This window comes from Botryllus schlosseri, chromosome 4, assembly GCF_051294905.1.
Source record: "Botryllus schlosseri isolate E-star chromosome 4, Bs_hap1, whole genome shotgun sequence".
Taxonomy (NCBI): Eukaryota; Metazoa; Chordata; class Ascidiacea; order Stolidobranchia; family Styelidae; genus Botryllus; species Botryllus schlosseri.
The window spans coordinates 16,393,321-16,403,598 of NC_137239.1; the positions used below are offsets into that span (position 1 = coordinate 16,393,321).

The following is a 10,278-nucleotide window of genomic DNA, read 5'->3' on the forward strand; positions in this document are numbered from 1 at the left end:
TGATATTGCAAAATAAAATTTCTGTAACGGTGATCAAAATTAGCCCGAAATGTAATTACGAAACATGAATCGAACATGCAACTCAAAAGCAACTATTAGACGCTAGACGTGTTGTATACGTTGTTCTATGAAGGTTTTTGTTAGGCGAAGTCCTATAAAACACGCTTGAATCGCGTGTGAGGATCACTCGCCTATTAACGATTTAATAATTGTAGGAATGTAGGTGTTATACACGGGATCGAATCCAGATTGTTATAACAACTATCAGGTGCTGGCTCTTACCATTTTGTTCGAGCCCGATGTACACATCCCGAATTCACCTCTGCGATTGGCAATACGTTTTAATTGTATTGGGTTTATTTTATTGCGTTGTGTGATTAGTAAATCAACTGAGAATGGGGTATAGAGATCTTTGCTAGCTCACAGACTTAGAAAGCCTTACAAGGCTATATCCGCACCTTCCTTGTCCAGTCCAGCGGCATATGCGCAATTGCACAGTGCGTGTGTTGTAGATCATGAGTCGGTGTGCATGCCGCTAAAAAATCCATTGAATTTAGTACTGCGCCTAGTAAATTAACTTTAATGTGAATGATTCAATATACTCTAAAACAAAGCAACCCATATATATATATATATATATATATATTTACCTATTAGACTACTTTGGTGGACAGTCCTGTTTTGAAGCAGTTGGGCGACAATTATCGCCAACAGAAGGAGACAAGCTAGGCGACTGAAAATATCACGATTGGCTTTGGAATATCGATTCCGCGCGTTGTCACTGGTGATTTGCAGTTTATATCGCAGCATTTAGAATATACACGAAATGTCCTCCAACTGCGGTCGCCCTAATTTTTCCCAACTTTTGCAATATCTAATAGACCACTTCGGTGGACATTTGTTACTTAGGGAGACAATTCGCCATCTTGAATTACCAGACCATGAACATTGCTGTTACTGAACTAAGGTGGACATTAGGGCTGTTCAAAAATAACTTTTTTTCCTGAATCTTGCCGGTTACTTGATTAAATCGTTAGGTTGCCTTAAAAAACGACGCACACCAAATTTGAATTCATTCCGACAAATATTCGCGGTTTACGTAGAGTTTGGAAATTTTGGATTGGCCCAAAAACGCAAAAAATTTTTTTTTCAAATTTTTCTGCCAACCCCATGAAATTGTTGGGCTGTCTTCAAAAACTATGCAAAACAAATTTGACTCAATTCCAAGCCGTAGAAGCGGAGTTATTTCAGTTTTTATTCGATAATTCTGGGATTATCCTTGATTGGTGGATAATCCAAGAATTATCACCGAAAAACTGGAATATCTCCGCTTCTACAGCTTGGAATTGAGTCAAATTTGTTTTGCATAGTTTTTGAAGACAGCCCAACAATTTCATGGGGTTGGCAGAAAAATTTGAGAAAAAATTTTTTTTGCGTTTTTGGGCAAATCCAAAATTTTCAAACTCTACGTAAACCGCGAATATTTGTCGGAATGAATTCAAATTTGGTGTGCGTCGTTTTTTAAGGCAACCTAACGATTTAATCAAGTAACCGGCAAGATTCAGGAAAAAAAGTTATTTTTGAACAGCCCTAGTGGACATTGACGTCGTATTATATGTCAAGGTTCGGGAACCAGTTTCGTCAAAAGAGTCATTTACCAATGACAATCACTTTTGACGTCACTATTTGAAATCCACGACGTCATCGTTGTACGATATCGATAATCGCTATTTCTAATTCGCCGTTTGTTTGTTTTATATTCATGGTGTTTCGACTAAATTGGCAGTTTTAGAGCAGAGGTCTCAAACTCAAATGTGCTCACGGCCAATTTCCTACTTTGTGATGGCGCCGCGGGCCGCAGCACCAATAATAGGGGTGTTTAATGTATTTCTAAGTAGGCCTTATTTGACGGGACCTTGCAGACTGACATTCATCACGCATCGTAAAAATGTGATTTACTATTGTGAACTCACGCCTGGCACGAAAAAATAAGATTTTTTGATATCTGAATAAAATTGTTGCCTCAGCACTTGGCATAGTTTGTCAAAAATAATTAGTTGTAGGCCATGCGAGAGTACAAATGCATCAGGACATCGTAAAATCTGTTGGGTGTTGACTTATAATTTCGCAGCAAGCGGACATTTGACGTGACGTAATTATAGGGAGAATTTTAAAATTTTACAAAGATTGATCTGATATCAGAGCATTGGAGAAGTACAGCCTAATCCGGGTCGAGGCTATACTCCTGATAACTAGGCTATTGATCATGTCATTACCAATTCAGATTAAATCAGCGGTAGATTTAGCTTCGACTATTTGAAGAGATCAATAACAAATTGAGTACAATGATTACTGTGCCATAGCAATAGAAATGTCCAATCGCCCAAGAATGCATTTGTGTTACAGCTGTGAAGCGTAGGCAACGACTACTTTATACTCGCAACATTTATTTGCGATGGATAAAGATACCCAAGATGACACAGGGTGTAACCAACTACACATCAAGCGGGCAGCATAATGCCAATGGTTGCCATACCGGCCTGCCTAGATATCTAAATAAGCTACGAAACGCAAGCTACGACCTTTTTGATATTTTACCATTTTCCATACCAGTTTGATAGTTTGTTGCGTCCGTAATTGTACCAAGTCACAGCGTTCCGTGTTACAAAACTCCTCTGATTGTATCTTTTGATGCGACTCAACTCGAGTCATTTTTTATTCTATCACCCATTGAGTCGGAGTTCGAGTAATTCTACAAAAGGTCGCGCCCAAGTCCAAATCACAATTTTCAGTACGAATCATCAACGGGTCCTGTTTAACCAACATAAACAAGTAATGTCACGTTTTAGGTAATCTTCTACTGACTGAGTCGTAACTTTTGAAAGTGATGTAATAGTGAGGTTCGATGAGTAGTTTCTGGCTTCTGGAGTAGTTTTAGAGCGAATTGTAAGTTCTTAGATTAAAAAAAATTGGTAGCTAAATATTGTTCAATACTTCGAAATCCAAAATGCCGTCGCGGGCCGCACAAAACGGTCTCGCGGGCCGCATGCGGCTGCGTGTTTGAGACGTCTGTTCTAGAGTATGCCTATATTCATTATTTTGATTCCATATTCACCGACTTTTAGCACAGCCCACTCCTAGGCTTTTATAAATCACCGCTTATGCGTTGTGACGGTAGGGTTAAATGAGGTATTATTGTCTCTGTAATTAGAACTCAGACGAGTAGTTGTCCTGGCGTAGGCTGCACTCTGTCTGTACTTAACTGAGAGATAGAACGTCCTCTTCGACCGCTGTCGTCTCGTGAACTCTTCAGACGAATATATTGTTCAACACAGTCTATTTATTGTACGTAATTTCAGTAGGTTAGCATGAAGTCTCCTCGAATTTGCTATCGCACGAGTTTATAAATGGTCGATATTATCGTAATAGGAAGTTACGTCACTTACGCATAAGGCGTGCAATACACTGTTGTGACACGCCTACGACACACCGTTACACCATCTCCACTTTGAGGGAGCGGACATGCAAATGAGCGGAAGTAATTAGAACGAAGTTACAGCGTATCACGTGACGACGAGGAGCCTAGATAACCTCCAATACTTGGGTAGGAATTCTGGTGTCGTCCTCAGTCGGACTCGAACCAACAACCCATTGTTGTTGCAGCTGTGGATTACACCAATGACTACGCCATTTCACCACGCACATATTTGCGTTTAAAAACTGCTGTGAAAATACGGAACATGTGTCTTTATAAGAAGCTACAGTTGGCCATGCTGCAGATTAGATCACCAGTTTTCTACGGCTAGTATGCAAATCACTACGACATTCGTTGGCCAGCCGTGGCTACTTTGCCGCGATAGCAGATCTCAGTTCTAATTAAATAATAAATATATTCGGTTTAATATAAGCGGCCCTAACATCCCTCGGAAGCTTAACGTTTCATGGACCATACAGTCTACTAGCAGGTATGAGGCAATTTTTCCACTAACACACTGTACACTTTTTGATCCAATATTGCCAGTGCTGCAAGGCAGTATCTTTCGAATAAAGACCACTTTAACATGTCTCTAAACCGATCTCAGACTCTCGCCATGTTAGCCGCGTCAAATTGTAAGGAGTTACCGTAAACCGTATAAACTTCGCTCCGAATTCATGTTTCTCTTAAAAAAAACCTACAACAGATCACATTGAATCTTGATTCGTGATAATCTTGGGCACTTGATAATTGCTAACTTCCATTTGTTTCAAGCCATAGGCCAACTTGTTCACTGTTCAGTAATTCGGACCTCGAGCAATACGGCTACGCCCCATGGTGAGCCATGGGTGCATCCACCAGCCAATGTTGGAAGGGGCCAAAAAATCTTCGATTCTACCAATGTCAGCCTGCTAAATCACACCAAGAAATGAAATAGTTCGAAGCATGTGATCGAAACCAATTTATCAAAACACATTCGCAACAAAATGTTGTGAAGTGAATGCAACGAAAATCATGAAACGAATTGTACATTTAAAATTGCCACCAGGGACTAAACGAAATTGCTCAATCGTAATCTACAGTCGTCAGTGCTAGAGATCACTGACGCTACGTGCTGAAAGTCTGATGTCATAGTCTATGACTATTCGTGCATTTGTGACATTCCCTTATGCACTGCAGAGCGGCATCTTTTTCTCTCATTGAAGATTTTGGTTTTAACCATTTTTATCCTCTGCATGTCCGGTAAACCTTTCAGGATGTCACTGCTTTCCACAAATTCTCCAATTTCTTTGTACCCTAAAAAGACACGAGCATATTTCATTAAATCTATATTTGGACAACTAGCCGCATATAACTATTGAAATGTGGTATAAACATTTGATAGTTGAGTAAAGAGTAGAGATAATACTTCTAGTTTCGATTTCAACATAGATATAGGCCTACTGTAGGCCTGCTTCATGCGAAACAACTAATATTATGCTACTCGTATAAGAAGCTGTATGATCATATCAGTAAACTGAATCATTTGTGATTGTACGGGGAAGAAACATACCAACACTATGCATAATTGTATAAGCACATGACACACATTTTACATAAATTACGATGACCGAAACATATGGCTTATAGCCCATATGTCTCAGAAAGGCCAACGAACAAGCCGTAACTTGATGGTCAAATGTAAATTTGCGATTATAATTTAATCGAAAGATTGTTATACCACCTCTCTGTTGTCCTCTAATGCCCTATAGACTGCAATAACATTGTACATGAATAATGTCGGAAACGGAATAAATTGGATGCACTCAGATCATAACAGGCGGTATCACAAGAACACGAGGGTAGACCAAAAACACGAGGGTAAGGCAGTTGCACAAGAAAACAAATCAATTATCAGAATAGCATGATAAACTCAAGTTACAAATTGCTGAAATACATGTAATCATACGACTATACATGGTACGTACCTTTCTCAGAAGAGATATATCTTCCGAGCTTTATTGGCTTAGGATCAAATGCTTCGTTGTCGCAGTCCGAGTCGGTTAGTATATCCATCATATAGTCAGACTAGTCAAACCTAATTCTAAACAGTTGCGTGTAGTAATATTCTGCTTGATACCGAAGGCAACGTACCGCGTGAAATCCAGCAAAGCTAACCCAACATTCGCCTGTACTCGGAGACACGCCTAGATCTCGAATTCAAGTTTTCTCAATTAGTGAGAGCGTGGCGAGAAAACGTAGTGGTATGATCCACAGTTGCGATACCAGCCAGTTGCGGTTTCGTTGATTACCGCATGATTAGATAATCATCATTGTAAACGAGGTATTGCATGCGACGTAATATGATTTATTAGGCTCCAGGCTCCACCTATGTCTGCAGGCCTGCGCTTCAAATCCCGCACTGATCATAAATGTACGTAGGTACACTCGTACAGTACATTTACAAGTAGAAATGTACGTGAGACAATAGCATTTCATTATGATATCTAGATATTACCATCCCGGCCACTTACAAAGTATTTGTCTCCACCAAATCAACTAACGGTTTCGATTCGCCCATATGACTTTCTTTGGTCGGGTGCACCCCTTTGGTCAATGTCCAATATTAGTCTAATACAGGGGCGGGCAACTTCTCTAGATGGCGGGCCGGATTGCTGAATCGATGCATTATTCGCCCATTTATCCACATATACAAGGAATAAATCGTACTTATTGAATGTATTTTAACGACAGCAATGTAACCTCAAAGCAATTTCTCGCCAATAATGACGAGAACAATGAGGATTTGAGAACAGCATTGTCATACAGGCACCACCGTGTCTGCTTCTCTCTGATCAATCAACACACGGTGCAATTCTTAATTAAGATTTCAAGGCGCTCGATAAGCCCGGTACCCCAAATGTACCAAGATATCAATTCGTTAGGGTTTAGTAGGTGACAATATAGCGTGGTTGTTCAACTATGTGGCCTATTTTATCTCGATATTGAATTCATGCGGCCCGTGGCCTCCACAAAATTTGAAAATGGCCCCCGACCCGTTTTGAGTTGGCGACCCCTGGCATAAGCGGTGTCTTACAGAAGCCTAGAAGTGTTCCGTGCTACAAGTCGGTGTTTACGGAATCAAAAATAAGAAATATTGGCCTGGTGTAAATGACCATTGTAGTCGACAAACACCGATTACCACAAATGACATTAGGGTTGAGTACATCGTAAATGCCGATAATGCAATAAGTCTTCTCGCTTCGATTGCGGAAATGCGCATACATGTGCATTAGGGGTATTCAAAAATGATTTTTTTTTCAAATCATACCGGCAACTTGATAAAATTGTTAGGTTACCTAATTTAAGCCTACACACCTAATTTGGTTCAATTCCAGCCAGTAGACGCATTGCTACAGGAGAAGAAAGTTTCAATTTATTATATAAAAATAAATATTAATAAAATTGAAGATTTTCCGTCATATACATGTCCATTGCCCATTGCTGAACCTCAAACCGGTCACAAATCGAATACGATAGCTCACACAACCAAGGCCCATAGCGAAATAGCAATTTTGGCATGGCATAAGCAGAATTTTACGTTTTTCACAGGCGGGCTATCCTAGGTTCCGTCTCTGTCGTTCACGCCACTGCGCCATACGAGGTACCGCTGCTTTCGTCTCCGGGCCCCGCGTAAACCGATACCCGATAGGATCGTATCGGACTTTCAACCGACTCGGAATCGGCCTTCAAAAAACAGTGTATAGCGCATTTTTCACAGTTTTTTAATCACCGATTTCTCGCCAACCGAATATCGTAGCCGGATAAATTTGGTACCGGCAGACGCGTAATTCGATTACGATTCCAACGATGCCCGGGAAATGGGGCTGGGACGCGTAGAAAAAAGTTTTCTACCAAAAACCCGTGATGGTACGCCAATACGGGTTACGCGTATGGTTTTTCGATCGGTCGGTATCAGAACAAAGATCGAAATACCGATCGACAACCGCTGGTCTTAGGGGTTCGACAGAGTTATCCCCGTTTTCCTCTTGTCGAACTGAACGCGATGATATCCGATTCGACGGCGTGGGACCCGGGGTTGGCCCGGTATTGGCGTTCGAAAAGTCGGTTTTTGTCTCCCAAAGGCTACCGAATTCGCAGAATATACAGATCGATCAGTAGCTTAGGAATAGCCTACTTTTATCACAAAAAATTTAACATGCCGCCTTTCTTACAGAGAAAGGCGCAATTCACAATGTTGAATTAGGTCGATGACTTTAGTATTGCATTCGTACGCGCGACCAATTGCGTGTCATCAACTGGTAAGGTCTCAAGTCCGCTGTCGCCGAGTGATTGAATAATTTGTTTCAGCGTATTAGCAGGTTATTGTATATGGACGTTACTTTGGAAGATGTACTATATTTATTAGCAGCTCATGGCCCTCAAGTTTCATGACAAGTATATTAGCATAAACACGAACCTTATAAGAAAAGTTTAAGATGCAAACATGCGTGATGGAATTACTTCCCAATCAGTGTTTTCATCGAACGATTCGTTCTGCGTATTGAAGAGTATTATACATAGCTGCTGAATTCTGCGTACAATAGCGTCTAAATTTGGATCGCCACGCCGACTCCATTTCCATGACAAAAAGTGAGTATTGAATATAGAACGCATTTCTCTACTGCATCTATGTGAGTAGCAACGGATTTAGAATCCTGCTTGATAACGTGTTCACATAACTCAATTAGTAAAATGTTGACTGCCCGCTCAACATATCTGAGAATATTTTGATCGCGTAACGGTAACTTTATATTGTTTCCCGATTAATTTCAAATAGTTCAGCTAGATACTTTCTAAATATTGATAAATCGTAATTAAACGCTGTGTGAGAGAGCATATAGTTACGATAACATCTGCCTTTTCGTTTTATTGATTCGTTTTAAAATCAAGTGTGTGGCCTAATATAAAGCTCAATCTTGATGAGGCAACCTATCATGTTGCATTTTTGTTTTGCAATTTACTGGAGTTGTGTAACGTGTGTACTGTGCATGCAGTTAACAATTTGGCATTACATCGCTGCCTTGTTTTTCAGCCACTGCAAACAATCGAGACGTTAAGGTAGCTGGGAAGGCACTCCAATGAATTTGCCGTCAAGCAATTCTTTTCAATGCGTGACCGATAAGTGCCTGCGGAGGCTTCATTATAACCAGACGCAAATGTGAATATCACTCCCTAGTCTGCCATAATGAGCAACGATGATGACGTTATACCCTCTGATCACTTCAACATCAGTCAGTCAATATCTGTAATGCTGCCATTGCTTTGGCTTGAACAGACGGGGGCCGTAATCGATACCAGAATCTGACTGCTTCTTACCGTGTTTTAATATAAGGAAACTAAAATATCTGTACCCATTGAAAGTATTAATGTAACGCATATAACGTAGGATTGTGGGTTTGAAGCCTGTACTGAGCGTTGTAATCGGCGCTTCATGCGAATCGGACACTCTGGGTATTTATAGCTGATACCACAATATGTTTGATAGCTGTTTGATTTGACATTCTCCTGTCGCAGCATTGTGACGTTATGAGATGCCAAACAAGTCAACTAATTTACTATTTGCACTTGACTGCTTTCCAATCCTATCTCGCCACATTTCAGCCTGATCATCATTATTTGTTTATGTTAGCTTTGCAGAATCATTTTATCCTTGTATGTGATGACGAATAAACGAGCTCGAATTTTCGATCAACATGGCATGAGCGGATGACATGAGCTACTTCAGTTGAATTTATTGTTAAACGGACGCTAGGTTGATATCACGCGTTTTAAACTTAGAGATATTCGTTTCAGGTGACGATGATAGGGTGATTACAATCATTTATGAAATTGCTACAAACTTATGAAGGTATGGAAAGCTGATTGAGGTAGGCTTACCATACGTCCTCTTTTAAGAGGATTTGTCCTCTTTTTTGACTTTTTTGAAAGTGTCCTCGGAGGAAGCCCTTTTGTCCTCTTTTTTGAGATTTTGTCCTCTTTTTTGAAAATTTAGGTCAGATTTAGAGGAAATTGCGAGTGATATGCCGCAAATTAGCGCAGAAGTGAAGCTCCGGCGGGTATTTCGGAGGGAAAAGTGGTGATTTCAGCTCTGAGTGAAAAGAAGACCTTTTTTTTTTTTTTTTTTTTTTAGTCAACCGATCATGAAGCGGGTGAAATTTACCTGTTTTTGAGAATTCTTCTCTAGTTTTGCTTGTCTGAAATTTCTGAAAAAGTGTCCTCTTTTTTCATTTCCGAAATATGGTAAGCCTAGATTGAGGTCACATGGTCCGTTGTACCTTGCGCATAATTCGAGAATTACGACGAGATATATTGTTATTACTAGCACGTGTTACTTCGCAGACGGAGAAGCAGTTTCTATGGCGATGCTAGTCGGTGCTGTTCTTCTCTCCCTAGCAACGAAATTGATGTGGATGCGGAGAGGGGATGATGACACCCGCGGCTATATTAGATCACATTTTATATTCATCTGCGTTGACTACTGCGTTCTGAGCAATATATTATTCTTGTATAGGGAAAAGCCATAAATCCAGTGACTGTTACATAGCATCACGCCTCCCATTGATACAATCAAGAATCCTATATCTATCCGGTGATCGCCACTTTGACCGAATGTAGCACTTTTGATCTATGCATTTTCCGCTACGATGCGAACACGTAAAATTTTGTAAAATTAATCATTGATTCGGTCAATAGTATTGATAATTGCGTATATATTGCTATAAATTTTCTATCCTCTCAGTCCACGTAATCAGATTTACCTG

At 40.2% G+C, this 10,278-nt stretch overlaps 2 long non-coding RNA genes across 2 annotated transcripts; one reads left to right on the forward strand and one right to left on the reverse strand.

Annotated features, from left to right (window-relative positions):
* Positions 1-2,727: 2,727 nt before the first annotated feature.
* LOC145438220 (uncharacterized) lies at positions 2,728-5,673 on the reverse strand. Its single transcript, XR_013914882.1, has 2 exons — positions 5,443-5,673; positions 2,728-4,771 (listed from the first exon to the last, which is right to left on the reverse strand). It is a non-coding gene; the product is annotated as an uncharacterized LOC145438220 (long non-coding RNA).
* A 141-nt stretch (positions 5,674-5,814) lies between these two features.
* On the forward strand, positions 5,815-10,054 carry LOC145438233 (uncharacterized). Its single transcript, XR_013914895.1, has 3 exons — positions 5,815-8,107; positions 8,550-9,384; positions 9,774-10,054. It is a non-coding gene; the product is annotated as an uncharacterized LOC145438233 (long non-coding RNA).
* Positions 10,055-10,278: the final 224 nt, after the last annotated feature.